General features: G+C 40.5%; 1 long non-coding RNA gene across 3 annotated transcripts; it reads left to right on the plus strand.

Moving 5' to 3' along the window:
• The first annotated feature begins 2707 nt into the window (after positions 1-2707).
• Positions 2708-14647, plus strand: LOC121655266. 3 transcript variants are annotated; one of them, XR_006013120.1, is made up of 3 exons: positions 2708-2973; positions 3463-3582; positions 12637-12705. It is a non-coding gene; the product is annotated as an uncharacterized LOC121655266 (long non-coding RNA). The 3 variants fall into 3 exon arrangements; XR_006013119.1 differs by lacking the exon at positions 12637-12705 and adding an exon at positions 13280-14647 and having other exon boundaries at positions 2709-2973; XR_006013121.1 differs by lacking the exon at positions 12637-12705 and adding an exon at positions 7415-7427 and having other exon boundaries at positions 2709-2973.
• The last annotated feature ends 1560 nt before the right edge of the window (positions 14648-16207 follow it).

Consider the following 16207-nt stretch of genomic DNA (forward strand, 5'->3'; position numbering starts at 1 on the left):
TTTTTAAATATAGTTCTCAAACTTTTATATGAAAAACCCACATTTGTTCACTAAAAAAGGCACCAATTCAAAACTCTGCAAGAATATGACAGACGTGGCATGTTAATGTCAAACACACGGTCGTCCTTTGTTACAACCTACCCCACTACCGGGTGTGGTTGTAACACATACTGGGGAGAGTCGTAACAATTACACAAAAGAAGTGTAAACAGATGCCACAACATATAATATGCTTCAAAAATGGATTTATTGAAAAGGAAAATCCAAACAAAATCTTTCTCTTTTACTGACTACAGCTCAAACATTCAATCTTTAACTCAGGAGTGTGTGAATGTGTGTGTAAATAAGCCTACTTGAACAAACTTTAATAACAGTGTGGCTGCTTAATGAACAATCTGCACTTGTGTAAAAAGAAACGTGTGTGATATCTAGTTTATATACTTTTTACATATAAAAACAAAGAAAAAAAACAGGGCCAGTGTGTTCATGTTTTGTTTGACTATGTTCTTATTCTGAATCACAATATTGACAAATGAAAGTTGGAAGCCCTGAAGGACGAGCTTGGTGGGCCCAAAGACTACATTGGGTACATTTTACATACACTTCCTTTGGCCTTGAGTTGCAAGACGGCTCCATGCAGATAAAACAAATGTTCTCAACATCTGAGGTCTCAGAATCTTCAGCATTACCTTTCAACACTTTTATTTTTTATTTATTTATTTATTGGTGGTGGGGGGACACAAACACTGCTGCTTCTTCTTCTGCTTTTCTTGATTCTATTGTAGCTTACTCTGGGATGATCACTGGATCCCTGGTCTCTCAGCTTCTGCAGTGATTTGCAGGATCTGTTCAGTGTTACATGAGAGATTCCATGTTCCTTTAAACACATGGTCAGCATTTGGTTTTCTCAGCATTTTAACTGCGCTGTGATAAATAAAACCATTTCTGATGCATTGATTCTCATCAGATTCTATGGAGATGAGCTGCGTCTGGCCTGGAAAACAGGCAGCAGCTGCTGATGGAGGCAGGAACCCTAAATAACTGTCAGAGGTAATTCCATCCTCTTTAATCTCATTCTGATCCAATAACATGCTGCTGTTAGTAGATGCTGCTCTGCTGGTATTTTATTGCTAACTTAAATCCTTTTCTGGGTCCGTTCATGACGTGACATGAATTCTTTAAGAGGATGTAACTGCAGACAAGATGTCCAACCATGGGGGACCAGTTTAAAGAGGACATTGTCCTGGTTGACAGGAAATATTACAAGCTGAGTGGACGTTAGTCCCAGTTTCAGAAAATATTTTACACCATATTCTGGGCCTCCATCATTTCTTAAGCTGGGTGACCTGCAACCACATGCTTGGTGTTATTAAAAACTAGCTAACATTGGATGCTTCATTACATTTCACAATTTTAACCACTTAATCCAACCAGTTAACATCCCATCAGATCTCACAGAGCACTCTTGGTATTTACCTGCATCTCTAAAATCATTCACTCTGTGAAGTTTTGATATAAGATGATTAAATAAAATAAACACTGATCAAACACAAACAGATGAACTCATTTCTATTTCCCTCCCTCTTTGCCTCTAGTTTACAAGTGAAGCCAATGTGAATATAGTGACTTTAAAAAGCCAAATAAAGTATATTCATTAACATTACTTACACAATAAAAACAACAGCAACAACAAAAACTCTCCTTCTTCCTTTATGAAAATGCTGAGAGCAAACACACATGAAGGGAGATGGTGGTGAAAGTGATGTCCTTCCCTCACCGCTGTGACAGGGGCCATCCAACGCCTCAGTTCCATCCTCAACCTGCTGTCCAAAGCCTCTTTAAAAGTGGGAAACCGAACAAATCTAATGTTGTGGCGACTTTTCTACCTTTTATGTAGTGTGACTTAGTTTGGCATTCTTTCACACAACACGAGACTCCCATTTTATCAAAGATTGTAACACAGCAAAGACACGAACAGTCATTTACAAGGAGGATGCAACCAACTAGAGATGTGACGTTCATGAACGAATCGATTCTTTTTAACTCTTTTAAATGAACAATGGGAACTGATTCACAGCTGTGAGCCGTTCATTTGTGAGCCGTCCTTTTTATATACAAATTTTTGACACTGCCTTCATCAAATCAAATCAAATCAAACTTTATTTATAAAGTGCTTTTCATGCCATAGGTAACACAAAGTTCTTTCCATGATTATAAACATAAGAATAAAAACACTCAATGAAACCTTTCACACATTCACACGCACACACATATACACACACGCCAAGCCCAATCCCCCCCCACCCCCCTTCCAACTAAAAATGACTGAATGACTGAATAAATGAATAAATAAGTAAATAAGTAGTAGTTTGAGTAAAATTAAAATAAAATAAATAACATGTGTGACATGGAAGTCTGATGTCCAACACGCTCCATTCATGTGAAGCATCTATGGACAGAGAGAATTGTTTGGAAACAAATACTGTGAGTTCTATCCAAAACATTTACTAGAATTTGCACTGACTGCTCAGGTTTATCCTTTTTTATCTATATTTTCCTATAATTATTAAATCCTGTATAGTAGATTTTATATAGGTACATATTTTGATTGTTTGTCATTCTTATATATTGTGAAATTTTGTAAGATATTGTGAGAACGAGCCAGTCTTTTGAATGGCTCTTTGAAAGGAACGGCTCCTCAAGATCCGGCTCCCTTCAAAGAGCCATAAATCCCATCTCTACAACCAACATGGCGCTGGACTGCGGCTATCCCGAGTGTGACGTCAGCTGACACAGACGGGTTGTGTCGTTCATGGATTTTATTCTGGAACTTCCTGTAAACCCGGAAATGTCTTGTTTTGAAAGGGTTGTAGCTCAAACGGTTTAAAGTGTATTTCACGGAGCTAAAATGCGTCATAAGACGCAATAAAAAGCACAGAACCAGCCTTAGCACCAGTCGAAACAGGCATCAAGGTAAATGCGATGACTACATTAAGACATGTAAAAAAATGTGAATTTTTATGGATGTAAACATGGCTAAATTGTGATGCTGTAAGCTAACTGAGGTATCAGAAGTAACGCCATGCAGAAATGTAACACACATTTTTGTGTTTCTTTCTTGTTTAGCTCATACGTTGGTTTAGGTTTGGTTCAAGAATGTTTACATGGAATAAAAACCTCTACAGACCATCAGTTAAGAGTGTTTATTCCACTGGGACGCTACATACCTCATTTTAAAATGAGAATAAATGTTTTATAGCAGAAATTCAGTGTAATTATGGCAGATTCCTGATGCCTTTAGAAAAGGTTTTATTTCAGCTTTTACAGTTAATTGTAAGATCGTTTTCTTTCTGTCTTTTTCTGCTTGTTCTGTTAATGTCAGAGGCTGAAGAGATTTATTACGGAGGAAAGCTGGATTTTTGTTCTGTGGAAGTAAAAATGCAGGTTTTTATTTTCTTCCAGAAAGCCGTGCACGTGCAGCAGATGAGACTTTGTGGAAAAATGAGTGGAGCAGTGAGACGTGGTTCTCCAGTGGAAGTCATGGATCAGCAGGAGCAGCCATCTTAAAAGCTCCATTTAAAGGTCAGACACTACAGAGTGAGGAAGAAGCTTCAGGAAGAATCATTATTTTAGTGTGAAATAGATCAGAAACTATTTCTAATGCTTCATATTTATGCTCCAATGATAAAGTTAGAAATCAGACTCTGTTCCAAACTGCTGAGATGAGACGAAGCAACTTCATTTAAAATCCTCTCAAGATAAAATTCTGTGTGGAGGGACTTCAGTACTGATGATGATGATGATGATGATGATGATGATGATGTGGATCGATGGCCTCTAAAAACCACAAATACAGACTCCAAGCTTAAAATAAATGTGTGTGACTGGGACTTGTGGGTCTGTGGTGAGACAGGAAGGAAGGACAGAGGAGGTGTACTTGGTGCAACAGGAGCCTTTCCTTTCAATCACCAACAGATTTCTGGCTCATCTCCAACCATCTTGTGGATGTGGTCAAAGACGTGATGATAGAAGCCTCCATCTTAACAGCTCATCAGGGAATATTCAGTAGAACTGCTCTTAATGATTGTTGTACTCAGAACATTGTTTCAGGATATTGGAAATTGATCAATACTTAATAATTTGGATGTAAAAAGGGACGTTGACGCCATCATTGGTAGATTCTGGAAACAAACATGTGACTCTGGTAAACATGGTTGTTATTGGGAATGAATGAAATATGAAATTCACATGACGGCTATTAAAAAAGGTAAATTATTGGCAAAGCAAAAAGAGAAAATGAATCAAACATTATTGAAGCAAAAGTAAATTATGAAAAGAAAACTAATGGAAGCTTAATGAGCAGGAGACAGAACATCTGAGTTTATTAAAAGCCAGTTAGACAACATGTATGTGGACAAAACCAAAGCCGCCTTTATCACAACCAGACGCAGACGGATGGAGCAGGGAGAGAAAATACTAAATATTTTCTTGGATTAGAAAAGTGGAACGCTGAATATGCTCCAATAAGTAACGTGATGGTAAACGGGAACGTTCCCAGTGATCAGGATGGAATCTCCAAACATGTGGCCAGCTGTTATCAGAAGTTCTGCTCTTCAGCCACAACTTCTGACTCAGAAACTTTTTAAACAACATTTCTACTCATGTTAAAACCTAAATGAGGAATTTAGAGATATTTGTTATGGACAGATTTCCTTACCAGAACGTGTGGAATGTGTGGAACATCTGGAAGAAAATGAAGCTCCCGGGAATGACGGCCTGACTGGGAGTTTTATAAAGATTCACTGATAAACTTCCTCCTTCTTACTAGCTGGATTCCAAGAAGCCACTGGAAAAGGTGACCCCCCCACCTTAAAACAGGGATAATCCCACTAATTCCCAAAGCAAACAAGGATAAATTCCAGAGTGAAACCTGGAGAGCCGTCAGTTTACTGAACAATGATGAAAGTTATTTGCTCTGATTGTTGCTGGAAGACTTAAACACGGCTGGAGTCAGAAAACAGACGAAGAGCATCTGGTTTTATGGAGAAAAGGCTCATTAGCAACAACATCCGTTTAATATCAGACATGATAGATTACAATCACCTGTTACCTGATGGAAGCTTCATTCTGCTCATCACTTCTTACAAAGCCTTTCACACCACGGAGCAGAACTTGATTGTAAAATCTTTTCCTTCTCTGGATGTGGGAATTATTTTCATAATGCAGTTGGGACTTTATATAATGTTTGTTCTGGTTCTGTTAAACTGAAATCTGGCTCATCAACCAGATTCATTATTCCACGTAGACAAGGCTGCCCTGGATCTCCTTTTCTTTCTCTGCTAGTAGCACAAATAATGGCACCCATATCAAAACGTCCCCTTTTCTGGGAATTCCTGCTGTAGGTAAGGAGTTTAAAACCTGTCAGCTCGCTGATGATACGGCAGTTTTTTAAGGGATCATCATCACATAGTAAGCGCAGTGAGTTGTATAAATTCATTTAGTGATGTATCAGGGTTCAAATGGATGTAGACACATCTGTTCAGTTTCCTCTGGAAAACTGGAACTGGTCCCATTACGCTGGAATACCAGTTAATGAGGAAGTGACACATCTTGGAATTATAATTTGTAAAGCTAAACAGGAACGTTACAACTTAAATTTTAATCCAATTATTGAAAAAACAGGATCTAAACTGAGTTCTTGGTTAATGAGAGATCTCTCTCTATGTGGCAGAGTCTTCATTTCTAAAGCAGAAGGTAAATCCAGATCTATAAATGTCTCATCGTCGCTTCACATCCCAAAACATCATTAAAGAACTGGATAAATACTATATGATGCCATGTGGAGGAAAAAGCCCGTTATCTCAGGAAAGACTTCATCAGAGGTTGTAGGGAACAAGGAGGACTAGAGGTTCTGGACTTTAACTCCCTAAACAACACATTTAAAATGAAACGGATTCTGGAATTTCTGAAGAACCCGACAGCATCTGGAACGCTTTTCCAGCTTCTCTGTTTAATCATCCTGGTGGCTTTAATTTTCTGTTGAAAGGTCATTTTTCTGTTGGTAAAATTCCTTTAAATCCGGCTGACTTCCACAATCAAGCTCTTTTATCTGGTTATTGGTTTCTAAACATAACTTCAGCCCCGTAGATGTTATATCTGGAACAACAAGGGCTTCTTTATCAGAATAAATCTGTTTTATCCCACATGGTGTGGAAAAGGAATTCTGTTTGTAGGTCAGTTGTTGGATAAAAACGGGACTTCTGACATTCAGAATTCCTTAAAAAAGTCATTTACCTGGAACAGCTGAAGAGTTGGCTGTTGTCTTAAATGCAGCTCCTGCAGGCTCGTCACATGTTGAAGAACACGTCATTCCCAGAGATTAACACGGAATTTAACAACGTTTTCATGGCTGATGTTGATCTCACAGACAAACGTTGGAGCAACAAATAAATCAGGAATGAAGCGTCCGGTTCACTTCCAGCTGCTGCAGAGTTCTTCTGGGACTCTACCACGGCTGCTTTACAGGGAAAAAGCTGCTAAACTTCTTCATAATTACTGGATTAACAACAAGCTGGAAAAAGTTTCTTTTAAGGTTTAACTTCAGATTTTTCCTGTTCAGGAAACACTTCAAAGATTCCAGATAAATATTGATGATGCCTGTGTGTTCTGCAAAGCTAACAAAGAGACAATTTTCCAGATATTTTCCAACGTGTTCCCACCAAACAGTTCTGGTCCGACATGGAAAGCTTCGTCTGGGCTCAGTTAAACATCAACATCCACATTAATGTTTTCATCTTATATTTTATATTGAAAGGATCGTCAGTGATGTAAACTCTGTTTTCAGCTATTAATCATTCTTGGCAGGTTTCATGTCCACAAGTGTAAATGTTCTGGATCTAAACCTTTTTAATCTTTTTATTGTGGATCTGAAATCTTAAACCAGCTCAGCTGAAAATGTGAAGAACCAGAAAGCAACAAGAACTCTTGATATTTTGAAGAAACTGCACATTATTTCATTTTTCTATGTAAAATAAAATAAATAAAAACTCCACGTTTGTATCTGTTGTCTTCGGCCTTGTTCAGTTGAAGCTGTTTAAGTTGCATCTTATATGTAAAATGTTTTCTGTTATAAAATCTAAAAAGTGTTCAGAGCCTGAATTGGGACGCAGGTCTATACTGTTCCTTGTGGTTCCAGGTGAGATCCGTACTCGGACGTCTACATATGTTTATGTTCCAGTTAATCTGTAGCTGGTTTAGAGAGGATAGCTGCGCTGCTTTCCACCAGTAGGTGGCAGTAGCGCTCTACTAATGGGGGTGACCGGTCCGGAGCTGGAATTTCCTAGAGGAAGTAGCCGGTCAGGCAGAACAGCTGACAGCATCCACCGCTGATCTATACTGTTCCTCGTCCTTCCAGGGATCAGCATGAATAAAGCCTTTCGTGAAGCGGAGCATGGCTGAATTTATCCCGTGTGTAACACATGGAGTTCAAAGCTTCACACACCTGGAAACAGCAGCAGGGTTATGTCACTGGTATGGATCATATCATTTAATATGCACCTGTTAACTCCTGTTCATGTGTTTTTGCATGTTGTGTGCAGAGTGTTCCACATGCAGTCTGTCCCTTGAACACAACACAGTCTTGTCTTGCTGGTTGATGAGAGATGTAGCACACAGTCTGGCTGAAGCTGGTCTTTAACAGCTCGTCCTGGGAAAGACAAAGAACGCTGTAGTCTAGGCCCAGAATCCATCTGGGATAAATTCAGAGAATAGAAACCTAGCGGAGCTCTGAGATCCGTAGATTCTGGTCCACTAGTCCAGACCAGAGTCCAGACTAAACATGGAGAAGCAGCATTTAGCTGTTATGCTGCAAACAAGTGGAACAAACTGCCAGTGGAGATTAAACTTTCACCAAACTGTAGTAACTTGACACGTTTTGAAGTACTACATGACTTTATTCCATAACAGGAATCTCCACAACGTACAGCTAACGTGCTGTTCAGAACACACATTTTCTCTGGAGAACTTCTTCTCTGTACCTCCCAGCGTTATACAGAGACAGCGCCACTAAATTTATACATCACATCACTACATCTCCTCTCCTTAGCTAAAAAACAAATTAAACTACACCATCCAACATAAGGAACAGAACATGTACCACTATTACATTTATTTTACTTCTTTTTTTACTTTAACTGGAAATCCTCCAACTAACGTGGTAACTTCCTTTCTGATTTCCTCCTTCGAGGGTCTGAGTGACGTCTCTCCGTTTTTCCCTCTTTGAGTAACCACCGGTTCCTCAGCTGCTTCCTTCTCCACCGTCTCTGGCTGTAAAACAACCTCCTCGACATCGCCTGTAGTTTCCTCCACTGCTGGAACCGGTTCTGATTCCACCGTCTCCGTGTGACTTGCTCCTGTTTCCACCGCTGAAAGATGTCCAACACGAATCTGGTCCACATGTCTCCTGACAACTCTTCCATCTCCGAGTACCACTGTGTACAGTGGTGTAGTCTAGTTTATTCTAGTGGGTATACTCTAATCCCCCCCCCAACCACCCTCCACCCTCATACATCATGTCCTGGTGTAACATCTGTCCCCCAGCACCCTTCCCAAAAGCAGCAACTGCTCATAAATGTATACTTTGCTAATGAGCACCACAGTAATTATTAAAGTTTGCATCCACACATAACTGAGATCATGAAAGACTGGTTATGTTATCTAAATGTAAACAACACAAGATGTATAACAGCCATTCCTTTCCTCATGGAGATCCTTCACCCCAGGAGCTTTGCCTGCTTGGACTGGGGGTCGTTGCCGTGGTGATCGCCCTTGTCCCAGTGGCCGGGGGTTCTGCGCTGCAGTCCTACAGCTGTGATGTGGACTCTGGTCTGCCCTGATCTGGGTGGTTGCTGTGCTGGCCTCTGTGGAAATGGGTGGGCTGGCTCTTGGTGAGATCGGTTCCCCAAGATATTGTTTCCTCACAGTGGCGTCAAGCCAGATGTTTATTACTTTTATTATTTTTGTACTAAGAAACAGAAACTGTGGAGTTCTTGTTTGTGTATAATGTAGGGAGGGGAGATGGCTTTGTTTGTGCATATATGTGGATGTTTGTGTGATTGTGAGAGAGACAATGATGGGTGTGTTCTTAAATTGCTGTCATATAGTGTGTGAAGGCTTGTTTTACTTTACTTTAAGCGGGTTAAACAAACTGAATTTAAAGCGCAACTCTGGGTTGACCAACTCTGAGTCTTCACTAAACCCGCTTTCTGAAACGTGGCCCAGGTTGACAGCGTCAGGCTCACCTCCTCGTCCGTAAGTGTGTAACTGCAGTGTCCCTCGAATCGACAGTGGAAACTGAACCAGTAGCAACACACTCACTGACACACTTAAACAGTGTGATTTGACTTTGTTTTCTTTTCATGTTTTTTTCTCTGCATTCCCTCTCCATCGTACCGCCCCAAAAATCTTCTTCATCTTCTTTTTCTGCTGCATCTTCTTCCTCTCATCCGCCACTCTTTAATTCGCGCTTGTCTAGCAACCAGCCACCAGGTGTTAAGGGACGCAGGTCAGGATCAGGACAGATGGCCAAGCTGCTTTCTCTCTGCGGCGGCTCAACGTCACTTTTGACGGAATACCTCATGGTCTAAACGGGCCGGCTTCGTGGCTAATTTATGACCAGGAAAGTGAAAGTTATGTCACAAAAGATGTTGATACGCATCTTTGAGCAATTTTTAGTGGTTATACGGAAATTTGTGACATTTTCTAGTGGGTATACGGCGTATACCTGCGTATCACGTAGACTACACCACTGACTGTGTATGATACTGGACCTGTTTCAGACTCGATGATTCCTGGAACCCATTTAGGCCCAAAACTGAAGTTTAAAGCCCAAACTGCGTCTCCTGCCCTGAAACATCGACTTTTAGATGTTTTGTCATGTTGTTTGATTTGACTCTCTTGGTGTTCCTTTACCCTTGAGTTCAGCTCTGGATGCATCACATCCATGTACACCTCAGTTTCCTCCCCAGAAGCAGTTCTGCTGGAGAAAGACCTGCAGTAGTTTGAGGAGTCACCCTGTAACTGAACAACACTCTGGCTGCTCTTGTTTCTACAGAACCTTCAGAACATCATCTTTTTAAATATCTGCACCCCCCTCTCTGTGAACCCGTTGCTTGAAGCGTGGTAAGGTGCAGAAGTGACACGTCTGATCCCATTTCTTTAAAAAAAATCTTTGAACTGTGTTCTTAAAAAACAAAATACCATTATCAGACACCAACAATTCAGGTAACCCGTGATTACTGAAACTTGTAGGTAAACACTCATCAGTGGAGGCTGACGTTGCCTTAGTTACAGGATAAACATCCATCCATTTTAAATGTGCATCAACCAGTAAAAAATACAGAAACATTTTTCCTTGGAAGGGACCCGCATAGTCTATGTGAAGAGGCTCCAGGGTTTTGCAGGCCAGGGAGGCAAAGGTGCTGCTGCAGGCGTGTTCCTGTGCTCCTGACACACCGTACATAACCTGATCACGTCCTCGATCTGTTGTCCAGTTTAGGCCACCAAACATAACTTCTGTCCAGCGCTTTCATTCTGGACACTTCCGGATGACACTGGTGACGTTGTTCCAAAACTTCCCATCGCCCTGGTTCCCCACAACACACACCCATCCTGTGTATTAAGCTCATGTTTTTTACTGTGTAAGGAACAAACTCCGTCTCTTTTGGTTCTGGTTTCCAGCCTTATGAACCTTCTCCCTCACTTGTGAAAGCACTGAGTCTTGGTCTGTCCATGTTTTTACTTGGTCGGCAGTTACCAGTGTTATATCCGACCTCCCAGCATGAAACTCTCTCCTGTGGTTCTTCTGTTTGGCTTGTTTCTGGTAATGGCAATCGACTGAGAGCATCTGCATTTCCGTGATGTTTTCCCTCTTTGTACACAGTCATGTATTTGTAGGCTTGCAGCGTTTCCGCCCATCTCTGAATCCTCGGTGATGCCATCTGTGGTACTGCCCACAGTACAGTTTTTTCTTTTTTAATACCTCGTTTCTTCCTCTCCTTCTTTGGCAGAAATTCCCAACTGCATGGTTCGCCTTCAACGTCCAACTTTTCTTCTCGAGTCATCTACGGCGTTTTCCCGTTTCACCTCATCGTCAATTATGTAGTAACTTGACACGTTTTGAAGTACTACATGACTTTATTCCATAACAGGAATCTCCACAACGTACAGCTAACGTGCTGTTCAGAACACACATTTTCTCTGGAGAACTTCTTCTCTGTACCTCCCAGCGTTATACAGTGACAGCGCCACTAAATTTATACATCACATCACTACACAAACGTAGACACTTTAAATCAGGTTAAAACTTTTCTTTCTCCTGCACCTATGCATGAAATCTGCAGCTAACTTTTAACTTATCTTGCTTTTAATCATTTTAACTTAATTTATAATTTTATTGTGATTTTTGCTGTTTGTTTCTGTCTTTTCTGCTTTCTTGCAGCATTTGTAATGATTTTAATGTTTTATGTTCACTTTGAATTGTCTCGTATGTGAAATGTGTTATAGTACAAATAAACTTCCCTTGTAGTTTAATTCAGATTGATTCATATTTTAATGGAGATTTCATCATTTGTTTTGAGAAAAACAAAATTATTTTCCAAAAGCTTCTAAACCATGTTTAATAAAACTTCATAAACTTCAACACTTTTTATTTTATTAATCTTATTTAATATTCTATATCTGTGAACACTTATTTGAAGATAATCTATATTCTGGTGATGTTGAAAGGATGTAAAGAATAATGTTGGAGACGAGGACTCATGTTGAAATAAATCTACATTGTGAAGCAACCCTTTCTTACACTGGATTAGAAATATTGTAGAAAATTATACTGAATTACCAGGTTTTACAGAACATTGTGCTCTTGTAGACGTAACATGTAAGGTTATAATGACATGATTTTAATAATAATAGGTGGTGATGTGAAGCGGCCGGTCTGAGGCATTAAATGAGTCCCACTCCGGCCCTGCTGTCTCCTGCAGGAAGGTTCCTGCTTATATAGGCGCTGACAAAAGACTGTACAATGCTGCCCCCTGGTGGCCAAACAAGATATATACAGATACTTAAAAATGGCTCCTACAGACGCAGAAACAAAACTATGGATCTTTCAGATTAATTCACTTTGGGACCTGCTTCCAAAAATGAGTGTTAACAAGCTTCCAAAATGTTGCTTGTATGAGGACAAAATGTCCAAACACTGGACATTTTTTATGGCTACACTTAAACTCGTCCCCATGTGGACACGAACTCGGCTGTTTCTGCTCCTTCCCTTTCTCTTCCTGCTGAAACTTTTTCACTTTCAGTCCTTCACGTTGTAAATGAAGTTTTAACAGTTACAGAGCCAGTGTTTTAGCATTTATTTAATTTTTATTTATTTTTCTGGGCCTTTCTTTGACGTGTAGCTGTTTCAGGTTTACAGAAAATATTTTCTAAACTGATTTTAGTCTAAATAGTAAGCTGCTGGGCCAATTTCTACACAAACCATCTCTACAAACCTCCTTCGGCTGTACTGAACCACAGATTAGTTGAGGACAAATTTACAATTATTGTAAAACTGAAGACAGTTTGATATTTCTTCAGCTGCAGGTTTGTGATGAAGTGGAGCGAAAACATCCAGCTTTGGGAAAGAAGTGACAAAGATTTGACTGCGTCTGCAAAAAAGTGCTTCACCTGCCTCCAGAGAAATCTCTGCCATACCAGCTGTACCTGGAGGCCAGAGAGGAGGCTCTGGTTGAAGAGTTACCAGGAGTTAACAGGTGCATATTAAACCATGTCGCCCAGACCAGTGAAGCAACATTTTCTCTACATCACCCTCTTGCTGTCTTCAGCTTTCTGAAACCTTTGAAATACAGAAACAAGAATTTCCAGCATTAAAACCTGGTTTAGATGTTAAATGTATTGTTTCTCTTGCAGGTATTGACTCTTTATATTTCTCCCATACGTCTATAAGGAGAACATGAACCTTTTTATCCCTCTTGGAGACTCTGATGCAGACATGTGGTGTTTAACTGAACCAAACACAGACAACAAAGTTAGCAAGTTAACTTTTCTTATTGATTGTATGACTGAAATTATGCAATTAAAACAGAAATAGTTGAAAGGACACATAAACTTTTTGTTATTTAATTACATTTGACTACACACTAAATAGTTTATTTACGTTACAAAGAATTAAAAAATGAGCTCTAATGTGGTTTGTTGTGTTTGTTCCGTGTGATTGTAGCGTGACCTTCCATCTCCACACACAACTATTCTCCTGACTGGTCAAGACTGGAAAATGTCCTTCTTCACCAAAAGAGCTCCAAACGTTGTGAAAGCAGACGATGTTGAGGAAGGGATCATCTCTGCCTTCTGCACTGACTTTGTCTTCAAGCTGGCAAACCCGAGACACCTGAAGACACACTGACGTTCCTCCAGAGGTGCATGGTGGTGACCAACCTCTGCCAAGAACTGTTAACAGGACCATAAATCTTCTTTATTCACTCCATTATGCCGCATACCTAGCAGTGCTTCTAATGCTCCAGGAGAGAATCTACCTTAAATTAATTCAGCACAAAGGACTTTATAGAATTTATTATTATTGTTTTATGGTATAAAGTTAGAGGAAGAAAAACTGTAGAACAGATGATGATGTTTGTTGTGATTTCATCTTTCATTCTGTTGCATGTTTGTGTGTGAATGACGCCTAACAAAGCTTCTTTATTTTCATCACTGGCTGAAATAAATGAAACTAATGACAATAAAACCACCAATAGATGGAGGCCTGAGAAACGTAGGAAAGACCAGAACTGTTAGTTCCACATGTGTCTGATCATCCAGTGTGTAACAGCAACGAGCAACGCAAAGCAACATGTTTAGTTTTTTCTAGAAGTTTCTTTGTAACATGCTCCATCATACAAGTACAACATGCATGTAAGCTGAGCCCCGTCCAGACTGTGAAGTATAAGTGTAAGAATAGTAGAACACACACACTTTCTGCTGCTGTTTTCATGGTTTTCAGTGTGTCTTTCTGCAGGTGCTCCTGATGATTGTCTGCTGTGTTTTCATATAAAGGCCGTAGGATGTTTTCTGTTTCTCTACCGGTGTTGCAGCTGGTTGTTCTATTGTTTCTGTTGTTTCTATCTTTGTCCTCTCTCCACTTTTTACTCTCCTTTTCTCTTCTGTTTAATTCAATCCAGCTTTATTTGTACAGCAGCTCTTTACAACAAAGTCCTCTCAGGGCTCCTTTCTGTCATATCCTGTGTCAGGTCCAGCTTTTAAATCTTTATTCAGCAAGAAACTAATAAAAGAAATGAATAATACTGAAGTATCAGAGGAGCCTTATATGTCGTGGTCATAGGTGATGTTCTTGGTTTTGTCATGTTTACTTTAGTTTCCAGTTTTGTTGGTTCCCGTGTGTGTTGTGTGTTTTGTTTGCGGCTCGTTAGTTCACCTGGTCTGATTGCTCCCTCACTTCACCTGTTCCCTGTTAGTCGTCCTCTGTTTATTTACGCCTTGGTTTCTCTGACTCGGTGCCAGATCATTGTTGTTGTTTCGTGTTCAGTCTGTATCGGTTTCCTTGTTCCTTGATATTAAATCCTGGATAATGGCGTTGGTTTGTCTCCTGCCTCATCAGTCTGCGTTTGGGTCCTCACCTCTGCTGTCCTGTCACATTATATCCATAAAGCTCCTCAAGGGGAGTTAAAACATTTCCAAGGCAGGAGAGAACTAGTTTTATCTTTTATATATTTCTTACTTAATAAATCTGACTTCTGTACGTATTATAAGGTGAGTCAGTTCAGGTGGTTAGGATTACTACACACGTGTAAATGTACACGTATGTTAATGTAAAGAAAACTCTTAGCTCTGAGTTAAAGAGTGGAACCTGCTCAGAAACCCTGAGGAAGCTGTGACTGGGCAGCTCAGGATGATGTTCAGCTGCAGCTGGAAGCAGAAGCTTCCAGTTCAGATCCTCTGAATGTTGTAGAAACACTGATGTTGGTTTTTAAGACCAACAGCCAAAAATAAAGAGTGAAGAACTTCAAGTTTATCAGAGTGTCTGGGAGAACGGCTCACCCTGATGGTGAAGCCTGGATTATCAGTAGAACTGTGATCAAACCTTCTGATGGAAAGACTTTTTAACCCTTTGGATGCCAAATGAAGGAGTTAGAAAAGCTGCAGAGGCTGCAGCTGTATGAGAGGAAAGCTCAGGGGCATGGAGACCTGGCTGAAGTTCAACAAGCTGCAGGTTCAAATCTTACAGCTTGCAGGTGATGAATTCCAGTTTAAACTCCATGAATTTAAAGCTTCTTAACTCCTCTAAGAGTCCAGTCTAAAGTAAAGAGTGAAGCTTCACACATCTGGAAGAACAGCTCAGGCTGGTAGGAGAAGACTCTGGAGGCAGGAGGACCTGGGATCCAACCTCTTCATTCACCACATCAGTTTTCACGTCCAACGGCCAAAACGAAAAGATAAAAGCACCACGAGAACAAGTGTGAGTGTGAAGGTCCTCGGTGGCGTGGTGGGGTTGGTGGAGAACCGTAAGTCGCCAGTGGTGCAGCGTCTAGTTCAAATCCTGCCCGTTGCTGGTACCTGGATCATAAAACCATCCTCCTCCGGTGGGTTGGGGAGGGGGCCGTGTTCCCTCCTCGTGTTCTGGGAGGGTACAAGTAGGGGTTATACATCCGGAAACTACACCTGGCTGGAATTTTACTGGCACCATCAAAGTGTGGCAAACTTTCCAAACATCATCTAGAAGTAGCATAACATGCTAGCTTAGACACGACAACAAGCTACTCCAGACAGTTACTAGTTACTGAAAGGAAGAAGCAGCTTGATGACGACACACTGCTACATGACTGGCTTCTAGAAGAAACCAACATAACACAACAAAAGTCTCTATTAAATAAACACCATGTACAGAGAAGCAGCCAGACTGGAACAGGTGTTGTCGGCTACTAGAACTAAAGGAAAATAGAAGCTGAAGATGGTCGACTGAAGTCTGGAGGAGAAGAGAGAGAGGGAATGAACGGGATGATGTGTTGGCTTTGGGAGCCATCCTTCCCGTCATCCCCACTGGACTGGTATGTGCAGTAGAACATACTTACTACATACATGCTGGAATATACAGATGCAACGTGTTACAGACGTGTGTAGCAGCAACTATTAGTCC

This window comes from Melanotaenia boesemani, chromosome 2, assembly GCF_017639745.1.
Source record: "Melanotaenia boesemani isolate fMelBoe1 chromosome 2, fMelBoe1.pri, whole genome shotgun sequence".
In the NCBI taxonomy this organism is placed as follows: domain Eukaryota; kingdom Metazoa; phylum Chordata; class Actinopteri; order Atheriniformes; family Melanotaeniidae; genus Melanotaenia; species Melanotaenia boesemani.